The sequence below is a fragment of the Erithacus rubecula genome (assembly GCF_903797595.1).
Source record: "Erithacus rubecula genome assembly, chromosome: 8".
NCBI lineage: Eukaryota > Metazoa > Chordata > Aves > Passeriformes > Muscicapidae > Erithacus > Erithacus rubecula.
In genome coordinates, this window is record NC_136659.1 from 12,423,756 (window position 1) to 12,440,477 (window position 16,722).

General features: G+C 40.5%; 1 protein-coding gene across 8 annotated transcripts in view; it reads left to right on the top strand.

Moving 5' to 3' along the window:
• INO80D (INO80 complex subunit D) overlaps window positions 1-16,722 on the top strand; it is a 54,992-nt gene that overhangs the window by 34,914 nt on the left and 3,356 nt on the right. For 3 of the 8 annotated variants that reach the window (XM_079311456.1, XM_079311457.1, XM_079311458.1), the window contains exon 13: window positions 3,214-9,032. The gene's annotated coding sequence lies outside the window, so the exon portion shown is untranslated. Of the gene's footprint in view, window positions 1-3,213; window positions 9,033-16,493; window positions 16,675-16,722 lie in introns of those variants that run through there. The other 5 variants (XR_013774958.1, XR_013774959.1, XR_013774957.1 and 2 more) reach the window with 4 other exon arrangements.

The following is a 16,722-nucleotide window of genomic DNA, read 5'->3' on the forward strand; positions in this document are numbered from 1 at the left end:
AATGGTTCTTGTGCCCATCAAACTTCTAATGAAGTAATGAAGCTGCAGCTAGTGCAGAGTGTATTTGCCCCACATCATATTTCTCTTTCTTAGCAAATACTGGGGTGGAAGAGAGGATAGGAACTGAGAGCCAAGTTCTGCTTGGTTGTATTGGTATAAATTACAGAGGAGCTTTCTGGTCTAAGGTCACAGTGAGTTTGTACTGGTCTAACTCAGAACAGAACCCAGCTCCTAATCTGTGCATTGATTTAGACAGGAATTTCAAAAGCTGTCAGAGCTATGCAGGTCCATGATTACCATTTGAAATCAATGGCCTTTATGTACCTGCATTTCTTTAAAGTAGTTTAGGACATCAAGTCTCTTCCCCCACTTAGATTTCAATTTTTGTATTTCACTTGACAGCTCTTCCCTGAAAACTGACTGCGTAACATTTTTCCATGAGCAAACTAAGTTTGCAATAAAGCTGCACTTTCAAAAATAAACTTCAGTTTGTATACAATTGAAATAGGAATCCCTATGTCCTGTCTGCCACAGTGTTCTGAAACGGGCCACCACTCTTGCCTTTTCCTGGTTCACCTCTCATTTTTTCACTTATCACCAATTTCATGGTTACGTGGCTACCAAGCAGTTACGGGTCTCGATCTTAGCTTTACAAGGTGGATCATTCCAGGTGGGTTTCTACACCCACACAACCTGTTGACTTCAGTGCATCAGTGTCTTATTGTTGGATGTGAGAGATCTAATTTAGAGGTATGTGTAGTCAGAGATATTTCACACCTCTTCCTCTGGGAAATCCTGCTGGCCTGGTTAAGGTGGTCCTTGAGGCTGTTATTTATGTGGTTCCCAAGTAGAATCCATGCTCCCTCACAAATGTTTTTGAGTATCAGCTCTTATAGCAATTAGCATTCTTGTCACCCCTTCACCAAAGACCCAGTGTAGCAATTTCAGATGCTCAATACCTGTTGTGCCCTTGATGTGTTGACAGATGGAATAAGGTTAGTTAAGTTTAAAAGAATGAAAAAAATTAGACATAGAATTGAATATCATGTACATGATTTTGGCAATAATAGCACCTCGATTAGTCTCTGTACAAAAGTACTTAACACAAGATGAATTTTGGCAGTGTACAGAGGTTTATGATTAATAGCTTCATGCTCTCCTGGTGCATAAGGCATTCTTTAAGACATGCTTTGGCATTTCCTTTCACCTAGGAAAACCTCACACCAGCTTTGAGGGGAACCATATGCACTTAGATACCTCAAAGTTGATTTGTTCTTTGGCTTCATAATTATGAATCAAGAACTTTGTCTCCTCCTGCCTTCCAGCTCCTCCAGGTTCTTACTTAGATCCTTCTCGTTAGTAGCATGCTCCTCTCTATGGCTGAGCATAAAGGCTTTAATTTGATAGTACTGAGAGGTAGCACAGTTGCAGGTCTGCCTCAGGCACTGTGGAGAAAATGGCAACAGCTAGATTTCCAACTGGAAATGGGGATTTGCAGTTCTCTTTTGGAAAGCATTGAAAACCCTGAGAAACTTATCGCCTGCTAGGCAAAAATCAGAGAAAAGAAACTGTCAGAGAGGAATTGTACCTAATAGCAAAGAGAAGCCAAGGGAAGTGGCTTTCTAAAATTATTATTATTTTAATAAAAGGAAGATGAGTATTGAAAAATTAGGATATTCTTTTGTGAGCTGCCACTGGCTTCAGTGGCATGGCCGAGGCAAAACACCTAGGACTGAACCTGCAGACCAATATCCAAATTCAGTATGAAGCTTTGTCTTCTGTAACCACATATAAATGCAGTCTGGGATTAAATCTGCTTGTAGTGATCTTCAGCAGTGAGACATTTGTGTGGCTCTCCAGGCAGCTTTCCTGGGAACTGGGGTATTTTTTTCTTTTGTATTTTTACATGTGAAGGAGTCTCCTGTGCAGACCTCTTGCAAGATCCAATGGTGGCAGAAATAGTAACTGAAGGAATAGTTCGGGACTAGTGTGCTGGCCAGATCTTTAGGTCTTTCTCACCTTCTGATCACAAGGTCTTTCTGATCTTTTGGGTAACATTTAATGATGGGGATTTGTGTCCCTCCTTTATTTCCTTCCACTCTAGATTCTTCATCATTCTTGCTTCTATTTTCCCATTCTCAGAGACCTCTCCAATGTAAGTTATGCCAGCTGGTAGGTCTTCTGTGGTTCTGGGTGAATCTGACTAAAATGAAAAGAAGGAGAGATTTCTGCAATTCATAACATAACATATATTTGGATGCTAGAATGACAGTGCAATAGATCAAAGTATTTTTCAGATCAGTGAGTAGGGAGATGTTTCACAGAATGCTAATATGTCATAAACTAGATGCTGAGGACACAACATTGATCATGGGAGTGCACATGTTAGCAGTGAATATGCAGGCATTTTTAGCAAGAATTTACCTTCTGAGAAGTTCCTCTTCTTTTGAGATGTGTATCAGTAGAAAATCACAAATTAAAATTTAAATTACTCTTTCTTAATACACTCAAGCCCCAAATAAAGTAGGGAGGGTTGGTGACAAAAGTCTATATTTGTGTTCACATAGCTTAAACTTGGACTTCAGGAGAGGTCTGGTCATAAGAGATCTTAGTTCTGATCAGTTAAAGTTTCAGTCTTGTCTTTAAAGCTGGACAAAACCACTGTTGTTGGGAAAGAAAAGTTTGGGGGAGGAGGAGTTTTAAGATGCATCTTAAAACAATTTTCTCACTTTTATCTTCAACCTCTTTTTTTAAAAAGCCCCAAACAATAGTGGCTCTTTTCCCTTTGCTGCCTGGTATTTCTTATGGTTGTTGAGTTCTTTTCTTTTCCCTGTTTTAATCAGCTCCTTCTCTAGCTACTGTGGAATGAGGTAATGTAATGGAAGCATGAAAGGACAGAGTGAGCATGGCTGTGAGTTGACAGCAATAGTTAGAGAAGGCTTTCTTTATCTGTCTCCTTGAAATAAGTGTTGGCACTAGTCTACTCTAGGTCATAAAATTCAGTCTGGAGGTGAATAGGATGAAACTTGGGCTTTTGACCATAAAACTGTACTTACTTGCTGTAGAAAAATGCATTATTCCTACTCTTCCTCTTGCCAGTCCCCCAAACACACCCAGAGTGAGATGTCCAGAGTTACCCATGTGTTGACCACATAGGCATGTTGAACTTGGTCCAGAAATGCTAATGTTTAACCTGCTTTCTGTCATTGTCAGCTGGTGCCCACGGAGATGAACTCTGGGTAGGTAACATTCCCAGATATCCTCTGGAAAACTTTAACTTTGGTGCAGATTGCTCTGATGTAGCTAACTGCGATGGCATTGGCTTCTACCTTGGAGTGGACTGATTTACCCTGAAATGACTCTCTAACCTGCATCTTAAACAGTGTAGTTGGTTCTGGTGCAAATAGATTCATTCTGAAGTGATGGACATTTTGATTCTCATGCAAAATACTACATCCTACCAGAAGGGGTTGAACCAGTTTCTCTGAACAGTGATGACCATCACTGTACAGTTTTGGGTATGTCTCAGGGATTCCTTGTGGAAATAAGGGCAGTTAACAAAAAACAAAACAAAACAAAACAAAAAAAAAAAAAAAAAAAAAGAAAAAAAAGGGAAAAAAAAAAAAAAAAATAAAAAAGTTTTAAAAGAAAAAAATAATTTAAGGTAGAGCGTCACCTAAGTGAGAGCGCAAGAAGGAGAAATCTTTGCTGAGTTTTACAGTCAGTGGTGTCTGGCTTATGGACTCTTTCTCTTCTCGGGGCTCTCATCTCAAGTTCAACATACAGAATCTTTTTCATCACGCTCAGCTTTAAACTTTTTATTTAAAGATACCCTTCCCCAATGAGCTTTCAGAATACTTATTGTAGATTTTAAGAGAAATGGTATATTAATTTATGCTATTAACATCACCTCATAAATTATAAGTTTTATACTAAAGCTGTATTGAGTGTAATGAATTATGTTGCATATGTGTTTTTAATAGCTATAAAATTATATACAAGCTTTTTTGGAAAAACAAACTAGTGAAGCACCTTTTTACACTGGATCTTTGCCGTGTCAAGGTGTACAGCTATTCTTTGCTACCTTGCAGATATCTATATCTATATATAGATATATATATAAATAAAATAAAATGGTATCCTGTATCAACAAGTATAGAACTCTTTTTAACCCTTATATTACTGTTCCTATAACTCTTTTTAAATTTTGAGTGTTACATTCTGCAATAATTTATCCGTGGTTTGTACCTATGATTAGAAATTTAGTTACAGGGTAAATAGATCAAATTTAAAAATCCAACTACTGTAGCTGGGAGTTGTGAACCAAGTTTGTAAGACCTTTTCTTTTTTTTTAAATGTATTTATTTCCAGTTAGCTCTGTGAGTTGGAATTTGAAAAGTTGGAACATTAGGAATCTACAGTGTCTTATTCAGGAATTTTCCCCTCCTTTCCTCACAAAGGAATTCCCACTGTGACTTATAAATAGAATTAGACTGCTTGTGTGCATGTATGTATTATATATACACACAAAAAATATGCATTGGGGGGGGATGTATGTGCGATACGAATGTGTATATTGTATGTAGGTCTTAGTTTTGTAAAGAGAAAAGTAGTCAAGAGGTGATGGAATGTATTGTAGAAATGTGATTATTTAGTAGGGGGTTGTTATGTCCTCACTGTTGTACAAATAACTGAAACTCTCTACTATATAATCTTCTGTTATAAGGCTAACTCTGATATCATGTCAATTTTACTGTTTTTCAAATGAGTTGCTTTGAGCCCTGTTTAAAATGCCATGAAAATACCAAGCTCCCAAAGACAGCCTTTAAATAAAACAAATGGGGGAGGAGGAGTGATGGAAGAAACGAGTTTTTCAGGACAAACTGAATGGGAAGGTTTGCATTCAGTGGGATGGAGAGGCATGAGAATTGCTGTATCTTTGCCAATTAATACCCAAATCTCCCGTGGACTGACTTGGAAACTGTTGTCAATCAGTGTACTTGTGTTTTCCAATTAGATTGTAAGGGGTACTGTTTGTACAGTGGTCTCCATTCCATAAAAGGGTCTTGTCTTCAAAGTAGACTTTTTTTTTCTCTTCTGACTATATTTGTGTATATCAATTTTGCCCCAAAATTGCTGTTGTGGGATTGCAGAACAAAATACGCATCCAGTCAAGGGAGTTTCATTTGGGCTGTGAAATTCTGAATTTGATTGTGACCACTTACCTTTTTTTCATAATTGGAGAAGGAAGATTTCTTTATGGGAGCTCTCGCTTGAAACTGTGAGAAGTCAGAAACTTTCTAGCAGATTGACTTACTCTACCTACTGTTCTATTTAGGATGGAGAAAGTAATCTAATTGTTATTTATTCATGCAGTATCACTGTTAAGTGTGATGATCCTGGTGACTTTAAAAAACCTTTTTAGAAAAACAGAGCTTCTAGTATTGGACAGAAATTTGAAATATTTTGCAATTTTTTTTATATTCCCCTCCATATCATAATGCGAATACTCCCGCAGGCATCCCTCACCCTTTCCTTCTCCCCACAATTTGTTTCTGGCACATATGCATACAGGCAAAAAAGTAGGGAGGTGGAAGTTGTCAGAGGCCTTTTTTCTGCTTATCTGGTGGTAATGGGAATTAGGGGCATAAATCTTTATGCTTTTATGGAGGAGAATAGACCCATTTTTGTGTACACCTGTACAGAGAGATATATCTGTATATGAGATAACAGCAGCATTTTGCTGAATGTGGACTTGCCCTCGTGATGTACAATAAATATGTATGAATGCAGTCAATCTAAATCTATACATACATGCTACAGATTGATAGATGGAATGTACCTTGTATCACACACCTGTCCACCAGCTGTAACATGAATGAGTGTGTGAGCTAAAGAGAGGGACTATCCACGCAATGTATGTGTAACAGGTAAGCAGTTGTGCCAGACAAGTTGTTTTAAATTCTTCTGAGGGGTCTGGATGACTCACAGACTGATCTGAGCTTGGCCACCATTGGTTTGTGTTACCTCAGCCCTCAAACTGGAGTTTCCTTGCTGTGTCTCTGCTTTTGTTTTATATTTAGTTTTGTTGAGGCCTCTTGCAAAATGCCAACTTCTTCTGCTTCTCTGCTCCATTGCCTCCATTCCAGCTCCTCCTTGTCCCTGCATCTCTGCAGTTTTTCTTGCTAGCAGCAATCCGCTTTAATGGCCCAATCCAGCTCTGCTGATACATGAGGGAAATTCTCTTGGTGACAAGAGTGGTAGCTGAATTGGGTCCTGAGCACCTGCTTGAACTCATGCAAACTTCCCCAGCTTCAATTGTTATTCAGTAGGACTCTGATTTACAGATGAATACAAACTTTTCATGGAACCTGATGCAAAGCTTCCTAGCATATTAAAAGGTTAACCCAGCATTGTATTTAAGTGGTCAAAATGAGAAAACTGCACCCACCAAATACTACCTTCCAATTTTCAACCCTAGGGAGAAAAAATAAGTTTGTTGTGTTTCCTATAACACAGGCATTAAGCAGAAGGCAGCTCTGTGCTCTGTTCTGAGCAATGGGACTGTCATCAAACATATCAAAAGAATCACAGTTCGTTACACTTTATCATAGAAGAGATTTTAAAATGGAGTGCAGAGTTGACCATTAACATGCTAGCACTTTGCATCTAATTGTGTACTGGGGGATCTTGCTTGTGCAAGTAAATTATGAGCTTAAGTGTTTTCTGTTTTCTGGCTAAATGGAGCTTCTATATCCTTTTAGCAGAAAGCAGCTGTCAGCAACCTGCTCAGTCACATTGAAGTGCTGTTTAACTTAGGCTTCAGTTTCAGAGGAGAATGCTGCTCCAGTTCTGTCACTGAGCCGTACTGGATTCCATGTTTTCAATATGGCTATGACACAATTTTTCTTGGTCACAATTCAGCCATGGAATTTTGTCTTCCTTGCATTTCTGTTAGGAGAAGGTAACTGGTGTAGTGTTCCATCTGAGCTTTCATGCAGTCATGCACAACTTCTATGATCCATATGTTGGGCGTGTGTATGGATATGTCTGTGCTGCGTGTGGATAACACGGATTGATACGCACACGCCTGTTACGCTGTTTATGTTTGTGGAGAATGTACCTGTTGGTGATCTCCTGATGTATGCTCATGCATACCTATATTAAATATGTACATAGAGTGTAGATGTCCTGCATATACATATGTATATGTTATGAAACTTGGTTGGCGATTTTTTTTCCACACTTTTATTTTGCAAATTGCTGTCCCTTATTACTTCTTTTCACTGAAGCTGCATTATGCAGAAGAAATGGAGAAAGGTTATCAAAGTTTTATTTTAAAAAGGAGACTTTTAATTATCTAAAGCCATTTGTAATTGTCTTTTGAATTTTTACTAGAAGGGTTGTTATTTTAAAAAGAAAAAAAAAGGAAACAAAAAAACCAAAAGCAACTAAACAAGCCCTTATTAACACCATAGTTTAGGTGAAAGAAATGGAAACACAAGTTTCTAAGTACTTATTTCCTTCAAGTGTTTCTGAGGCATACAGTAATTGCATTCTGCCCCATCCCCCTTTTGTCCAATTATAATTAATGATTCTTGATTTTCTTTTTCCCCCATTACTTTTGTAAATCATTGTTCACCTCCTACATTCAATAGTACTGATATCACTAAGGAGATTTCATGTCCTTCTGTCCTTTTTAGGAGAAATACCAGTGCATCACTATTGTGTTTCATTTTAACATACTTTGTGGAGGATGGATGTTTTTATTGAAGATGTCTGTAACCCGTCTAACTTATTTAATGTGAGAAGCCTTCATTGGAATCTATCGTCTGTTTGTTTCCAACAAGTTCAAGTTTCTGCAAATGTTTTTTCACCAACATGTTAAATACTTCCCTTCTTATTTTATGCCTGAGGTTTTAAAATTTGGGTTTGTTTTTTGGGTTTTCCCCCTCCAATTCCCAAAAATGTTTATCTGCAAGTGGAGCAAAACAGATGTCAGAAGCTCAACCAATATCCTTTTTGCAGCTAAGGGTAAATATATTTATCCTAGACTTAATAAAAGAAGGTGGCAAATGGACAATCTGAAGTGCTTAGAGGGAATGCTCTCTCTTTTTAAGGCTGTCTCCGAGAAGTTTGTGTTTGGTGTCATTTTAAAGGTAGCTTGATCATGCTTTGATATCAGAAACAGCCTTGTAACAAAGAGCCTCATACAGTTGTTCGGTCACTAGAGTTTAAAATGTAAACAAGTTGCAGTGGGAAAGCAAAGGTGAGGCAGTGTATTTTGAACCAGTGAATTGTAGCTTGCAAACGTACCTGATTTTGAAGTAACTGCATGGTAGCAAGGATTAGCAGTCTCTTACACCCCTTCCTTCTTCCCTCTCATCCCTGACACGTGTTCAGCATACCATACATTGGGAAAAATAAGCAACTTCTCCAGCAACGCTAATCCACTTAATGACTGCTTAAAGGGAACATACAAACGGGCAGTGCCACGTCCCGTCTCATGGTATTAGCTGGAAGCCTGGCTAATACGCACAAACAGCCCAGCCCAGCTTGCTTCTGTGGATGTGTCGTTTTGGGAGAGTGTGGTGCACACAGGAGCCCGAGAAGGGCTCCTCCCTTCAGGGGCCCTGGCAGCAATGGCAACTCACACCACTGCTTCTAGTGCTGGAGGCTCACGGACAGCATTCCAGGGGCGGGGAGGAAAGCTTGTGTTTGTACTTTCCCTTTAAATAGGAAAGGTTGGCTCACATGTTCCTCATACTTCTCAATGAATGTACTGTATTACCATTTAAAAAAAAAAAAAATCAATTAAATGATAATAGATTGGTCTCCTTTTGTTATCTGGTCCTTGTTTAATTTGTTTAAGGGTTTTTGTATACAAAAGTTTACATTTTTATGTATATTTTTCTTGTGTAAAAACTGATGTAATATGTGTATAAAACACTGTATGTATTATCTGTATATAGTGTGACAAAATGATTTTCTTTCTTTCTTTTGGATGTATTAATAAATCTTGCTGTGAAGTAGCTGTGTTTACTATGATGAAACCCTCTTATCCAAGCCATTTTGCCAAGTCCGAGATGTATGGATATTGCCCAGGATGAAATCTACTCCATAAAGTGATTTTTTTTCATTTAAAACATATCGTAAGTACAGTTATTAAACTGTCCTTTGCTTAGATTGCTGTAGAGTCTGAGTCAGCTCTTGCTTATTCTCTGTTGCTTTCTAATGACATTAGCTAATTAGTTTTGCAAACTACCCAGGGTCTTCCGTCTCAGTCCTGGTTCTAATTATAGTGCTTTCTAGCTCTGGATCACTGGTCTGGCGACCAGATCCTCTTCATCTTGTTTTCCAGTCTGAGGAACTCTAATTTAAGGGGTATAGAATAGAATTTTCTCATGTATGTTGTTATGTTTTCTGGGATTTTAAAAATACATACCTTCTTCATCAACAAAATTGGTGAAGTTGGTGTTATTTTGATGATTAGCATGTGGAAAAGAAATGGTGGTGCTGAGGGGCTCTGGCCAGCTCTCAGGCAGGCTTGCCAGGCCAGGGCACGGATGTGACTGACATTGGTCAGGCAGTGGGAATGGCCACCACCACCTTGTTCAGACAGAGCTGCTGTTTGTGTCACCCTGCTGCAGCTGGTGCCAACAGGACTGCCTTGGCTGCAACTGCCCTTCCAGTGCCAGGGTTGAGCTCCCAGAGTGGCTTTTCCACAGCTGCTTGAAGGATGTCCTCTCTTTAGACAGAACTACCCCTTGGACACTTCACAGTAAGTAGATGGCTGCTGCATCTCCCTCTCACCATTTGTTTTGTGAAGTCTTTCACCTCTGCTTTCTGACATGAGGGTTTGTGCTTCCAGTGGTGGTTGCTCTGCTTGTCTCCATCTCCAGTTCTTTTGAGGTTGTGACTTGTGGGGGAGCAGTTGTGTCCTGGTGAGGCCATCTCCCAGGTTCTGTTTTTCATTAGCAGTCTCAATGCTGACCTGGTCAATGGAATAACAACCAGCAGAGATTGATGAGAGAGATTCAGTAATTTGACTTCTCTTTTAATGAACACTGGCCCAGCTATTCTAGACAGTGTAATTAAGGCAGCATTTCACAGTACCTGGTTGTAATTCAGGCCAAGGGGTAAGTAGTGTCAGTGAATGGTGTAGTCTTTCATGCCAACATGTGCTGCAAAGGTTTCATGGCAAAGATGAAACTGTGCTTTAATACCTTGTTTTCCCAGGAGATGGGAGTACATTGAAAGTGTCACATCCAGACCCTTGTCAAGACAGAGTGATGACAAAAAAGAACAGATGCTTAAAGTCAACAAAAGGACAGCGCAGCAGTGTGAGTTCAGCACAATATAGCTCAAGAAAATCTACCCTAAGTTTGTCCTTTCTAGGGAATTCTCAAGGTTATGGGCCTGAGGCAATTGGACACTAGGGGTAAGAGAGATGAGACAGTTTTGGGCTGTTACTGATGCAATTCTGGCTATGCATGTGGATATTATAAAGCTGATCCTTCAAAGTGCTCCATCTCAAGTAGCACTCAAAATTGCAAGACGAGGAATTGATTCTTATGGAGAAAATACTTGTTTAAAATTTGCTTTTAAGAAAACAGCAATAGTAAGTTGCTGTTTGTATAAGATTTGAGGCTGTAATGAGGACTAAGAAGGTGGAAATTAGGCAAATGGGGACTCTTCTCTGGGAATGACTCCCTGGCAGAAGCAGATATGTCCTCTCTGGTCCTGAGCAGGACATTTCCCAGCGTAGACTTAATGAGAGATGGATTGAGAATCTTCTGCTGACTAAGGCAGAGACTGACTGACCTGTGGGGTTTTCCCCCCACTATTTTCATGAACAACACAGACATGCTGGTCTGAGAAAATGATTACATGGCTCTGTCTGAAACTTTACAAAAGCAACTGGTCATTGTTCTAGTGCCACATTTCAAAACAAAAATAGGTTTTGTTTGAAGTATCAATTCAGGAAGAATGTGGTACATCTCTCTTTGTATTTTAATAGTTCTTTCAAACTCGAACAGTGGCTTTTTAATAGCTGGCAATTATTTTCTCAGGAAAGCTCATTTAGTTTGTACTTGAAAAGCAAGTGACATCTTGTTACAAGAGCAAGTGTTGCTCTGGTATTTGGTGAAGCAATTGGAACGAGAAACCTTCATTAAATTTGGGAGCTGGCTTCCTGCAGAGGTGAAGACAACTTCTCTCCCACCATAGTTACAGGCAATTGTCCCATCTGCAGGAAATAATGGGGACCATCTTCCACAGTATCCCCTGGAGCCTATACCCCTAACACAGGGCTGGTACTCTGCAGCTTTCAGGTCTGAACTAGAGATACAGGAAACTTGTTTTAAGAGGCTCAGAGGTGATTGTCATGTTTGCTGGTGTGAGATTCAGCCCAGGAATAGCTGCCTTGTTTTATTGTTACTGCTAATTTATAAATTGTGGAAGGTGCCAATGAAGAGTCTTGGTACCACTGAATCTAGGGAAAAAATGAAATATTGTGCTAGAAATGTCCCTGAAAGCAAAAAATTCAGGTGAATTCTTGTGCTCCCATAGGGGAACAGTGGTACAGAAGTTCTGTGTCTACATCCAGTACCTCCTTTGACAGATGTCCTCAGGACCAGGACACTCAGGTCTTGTTCACCACCCACATCTCATTTGCGATGGTCAACATCTCCTCACAGTGTGGACGAGAGTCCTGCAAAGTAAACTCAGTTTGACTCTATTTCTGCTCAGCTTGTGCACCAGCTTCAGGTTCCTGCCTGTTCAAAGTGTTTATTTTCATACTGTGCATCTCTGCTGGCAAAACCCCCCTGTAATCAGCCAGCCCCAGGGCTCTCCTGCAAATCTGATTTGTGGGACCCTACTGTGGTGCCTGCCAGGCAGCTGACGCTGGCTCTGCAGCTGATACAGCCCTAGATGCTGTCACATTGAACAGTGCTTTTCACAGCTCCCTTGTGTTCAGCAAGCCCGTGTTTCCTGGGAGGGTGTCATGGACTTCAAACACTTCAGCTTACCCATTGCAACTGTGCTGGATGTAGTGATGGCCCTTTGCAGCAGCAGCAGAAATGCTCTAGTGACAGGGAAGGGAGAGGGTCTTCCCAGCTGCAGATCAGTGCCAGGAGCCTGTGCTGTGACCCCAGGGAGGGCAGAGGCTTGTGTCAGGAGCACAGCTGGCATCTGATATGGCACCCTACCCTGTCTGTCTGGTCCTGCGTCAGAGCATCTACAGCATAACAGCATGCAGCTCATGCTAAAAAGAACTTCTCAGATGAAAAAATCCTGGTTTTTCTAGGGTTTTTAGTGTGTTGGAACCTTTCTCCTCAAGATGTGGCTTTCTTGCACCAAGGCTTTGCATACGCTGAAAGTGGCAGCACTCAGGAAGGAATGCATTGGGTTCAAACTGCAGTTGAAGGGGTAACAACAACTCTTCCTCAGCCAACTTGTGCCAAAGCATCTGCAAGAACAGAGAGGCTGATTTATGTCAGATCTGGGCCAGTGTTCTGCCAAGGTTTGATTTCAAGCTGTGAGTCTCAGTTATAATACTGCCACATTGGCAGAGCTGGTCCACATTTGTGCCAGTGGAATTTGTGCAGAACCAGAGCCTGGAATTGTTCACAGAATTTCCCCAAGTGTTGTTGCCATTTCCACATGGGACATGTGGTACATGCTTACAGCTTCCCTGTATCCCTCCATGGTGGTGCCAATCCCTTTCAGGGTTAAGAGAGCTGCCTGAGTTCCAGGGGCATGAATCAAGAGACAAGTGTTAGCATCAGCAGAGGATACCTCCTTAGATGTGCATTCTTCTATAATTTGTGCTCTCAGTAATTTGCATACATTTGCTATGGTTGCTTTAGTAAAGTGCTTTTTTAGTCCAGTTGGGTATTCAAGTCAGTAAAACCACTTGACTTATTTCTGAGAGCATGTGATTATTGGGTTTTTGTTTGGTTTGGGTTTTTGCTTTTTTTTTTTTTTTTTTTCTCTCCAACCAGTTTAATGCCTTGTTTAATCCTGCAGAATTTAATTTTTCTGTTTACCAACATTTGCTCAGTGAAGTCAGCCAGTTTCTTCTGTTAATAATCTCTTTTCCCCCTCCCCCCCATTCTCCCTTGGGTCCTACTGTTTAATATAGTTTTTGGGTGTTTATTTTCTCCTAATTTTTTCCCTAGTGTTTTGCTCAATCTATACAATGTTTCTATCTTGTCCTCCATCTCCTTTTGCCTCAGACTGCAACTAAAATTGTTGCTGAAGAGATTCTAGTAAACAAAATTAGATTCCTAGAACTCAGAATTGTTCCCTGTCAAACCTTATCCTCTTCATTTGTCTTTTTTATCTCTACCAACTCTGCCCAGGTATGAGACCTTGCTTGGCAGTGCTATTCCTAATATCCCTAATTAAGAAATTAGAATCAGGCGAGATCTCAGTTGGCCCTTTCAAAAGTGATGGGGATGAGGATATTGACAAACAATCTTAGAAAAATTCAGTCAAGCTTCTGTGATATTTTGCTTGTCCTGGTAAGCTGGCTGCCTGTAGCAAATTTTCTGTGATGACATGCCAAAAAGATGATGTCTTTATCAGACACCATTTCCCATTAAAAATGCTTTAAAAGCTAGCAGTCCTGGTTTGCTGTGATGTTGGCTACTTTCACACAGCCCTCTGCTATGGGGAGCAAAGTGTTTCACAGAGATCATGCTGTGCCTCTTTGAGTACGTCCCTGGCTTTGGGCACACTTTGCCCACAGGCAGCACTGATGCCATCTGGCTTTGCCAGGTGACAGAGAACAGGGCTGCTGGGTGGCAGCTTAACTCTTAATTAATTGAATACTTGCAAGCACTCTTTTCCTTTATTTCCCCCCAGTAACTCGGGATATTTATCCACAAGCTTTCTGTCTGTCTCTTCCTGCTTCTTGCTTTTTATGACGGTGCTCTTAACCAATGCCAAAATCCCCATCAGGCTGCTCTAAGCTGACTATGAATGAGACAAACAATGCATAGATCTTCTAGTGACTCTAAATATAATCTAAACTGTACAGGAAATGATGGGGGATATAGGCAGAAAAGAGACAGTGACTCAATGTAACTCAATCTGTTCAGAATCAGTGAGTGGCACAAAAAGCATCTCTTTCAGTTATCTTTGCATGCACATTGGAAGTCCATCTCACAGGCTGCCCATTGTCCCCTGCACCTCAGCATCCCTGTGACACCTGGCAGCACAGCTGGCTTCACCATCACCTTGTATACTCTCTGCTTCACATCTGTCTCCTTGTCTTTGTGCTGCTCAGTGACTGTTTCTGGTGGACAAACTGCAGGTTTTGCTGTCTTAGATCCCAACTTATCCCAGTGGATCCAACTCTTGCTCACAGTTCCCTCTTGTCAAAGCTCCAGTTTGCAGTCCGTGCAGCTGTGACAGAGTTATTTTTAATTCTCTTGCTGCCTGCTAAGGTCCCCAGCCCATATTACTTAGCCTGTCCTACATGGGTGGCCATCCTGGTGTGAGACTTTCTGTCTGGAAAACTGGTGAGTTTTAAGCTTCATGTCCCATCTGTTGTTACACTCTGGTCCTGTAACTGAAATGCAGCCTGTGGTGCAAAATTCTTATAATACATCAGAGCTATTAAAGAAACTCCTCTTTTTACTTTGGTCATCTCTAATGCTGTAGAACAAATCATCCATATACTTCACAATTCAACCTTGTTTTCTTTCTGCCTCTTTTTTTTCCATCAGCTGTTTGGGACTTGATTTGCAGTAGAAGATGGTATCAATAGATAGCCTTTCAATAGAAAGGATGCACTAATGACAGCAGCAGCTTCCACCTCTTGCACTTGGAGTATTAAGTTTTGTGGTTTTCCCAGTGCTGTAAAACCATCACATGCTATTTTATTTTCCATTTTGGACATCATTCTGTTTATTTTTCTTGCAAGGCTTTATACTAAGATAAGCATTCTCAGAGGTCTTTGTTTACTCTGGGAAAATAGCTTGGCAAAGGAAAATATTACTGTGCAATGCCCACAATGTGAAATTGCTTATTGGCTCTAATTTTAATGTGAAAGATGCCAGACTGTTAACAATCAAGAATTAAATTTTCTCCATTTGTTTTCAAACATGTAATTTGCTAATTATTTACCTAGGGATTGTTCCTTGCTAATGGCCTATCTGAGTGCATGGCATCCCTCTAATAATCCTACTGTCACGATCTGTGCAGGAGAGAAATGCTGTTCATAGGGTGGAGGTGCAGAATGGGCCGTGGTGTGCTGATTTTATTTAATTGCCCAGACCCTGTAAAGAATAGCAGACCATTGTCAGAGGTTTTTGAAATGTAAGTGTAGCCTGAGTTTCCAATAATCAACCCAAAGTAGTTCCTGTCCTGGGCTGGGTTTATTCCAGACTGGCCATGACAGAGCTGCCAGGGAGCACCTGGCAATGACAGTGACAGTATGTGTGTGCCCTCTAGAGCTGGGGATTCTGAGAAGCACGACAGGGCACTCAGTTCTAATTGTTCTTTTCAAAACAAGAAATTACATCCTGCACGGTGTGACATAGTCTATGCAGAAGCTCACACGTGAGCTCACAATGTTCCCCAAGTGATGGGAGATAAGGGAGAGCATGGGGAAGTGGAATATCTTTATTACTTTTTTCAAGGGGAGATTATTTTTCATTTTTCATCTCCTCCTGCATTTCCTTTCTGGTTTTGAGCTTTAACATTAGATTTGATTCTGTCTTTATAGCATTCAGGTGAAGACTTACATATTTCATCAGGATTGTCTCTCTTGTTTTCAGGATGAAAGTCCCAAACAATATGAAGCAGTCACAGCCGTGTGCACATCTGGAGTCCTTTCATCTGCTCCAAAGAGGCACTTGCCTTTATTCCTATTCAGTCTCATTACTTAATTTCCTAAAGAGGCTGCAGCTCTTCAGTGTCTGAGTATGTATGTCAAAATGTCTCACTAGGCTCTTCCACTATGTGAAACAGTATATCCTGTTTCCAGAGCTGAGGAAATACATTTCCTTCATTGTAACTCATTACTGTTTAAGAAATTGTTTTTCTTCAATTATCCTGACCACCTGGATTTTGACAGCTCCAGACTCGCTGGGTGAAGCTCCTGCATCTTTGAAAACACCTTTTTTCCTTGAGACTTCTCTATCATTTATCATGTTCTTCCTAGGGGGAACATTTTATTTGGGACTTTTCTTCTGTCTCCCACCGGAAGCTGGGTGTCAGCACACAATTTACAGCACTGATCATGAGGTTTTAAAATACACCTTATTTACAGGTGAAAGGTAACACATGGTAAAGTTACCACTTCCTTAAAATTGCTGGTGACACTGGGTAAGAGGCACTGATTTGCTGGAGACCTGCAGACAATGTTGATGCTACTCCTTTCCTAACCACTGCTCTGAACATGTATCTCATTTTCAGGTGCAATGAAGCTCTCTAAGCTTTTCCTTGTCTCATCTTCCACTCTGAACATTTTTTGGCAGTTACCCGTGACAGTCTGATGAGAAAGAAGCTTTACTAGAAGAGTGTACCACTTGCTGATTATTTTTTTCCTCTTTTGTGATGAAAAATCTCCTGTTGGGTATTTATCACCTGGGCTCTTCAGGAGAGAGAACAGGCTGGCTGGCAGCAGCTTCAGCACTAACAGGCTGTCAGGTAAGGGGGTCTCATGGTCCTTTTAGGGACACAGCAACTGTGCCTGTCTGGCTCCAC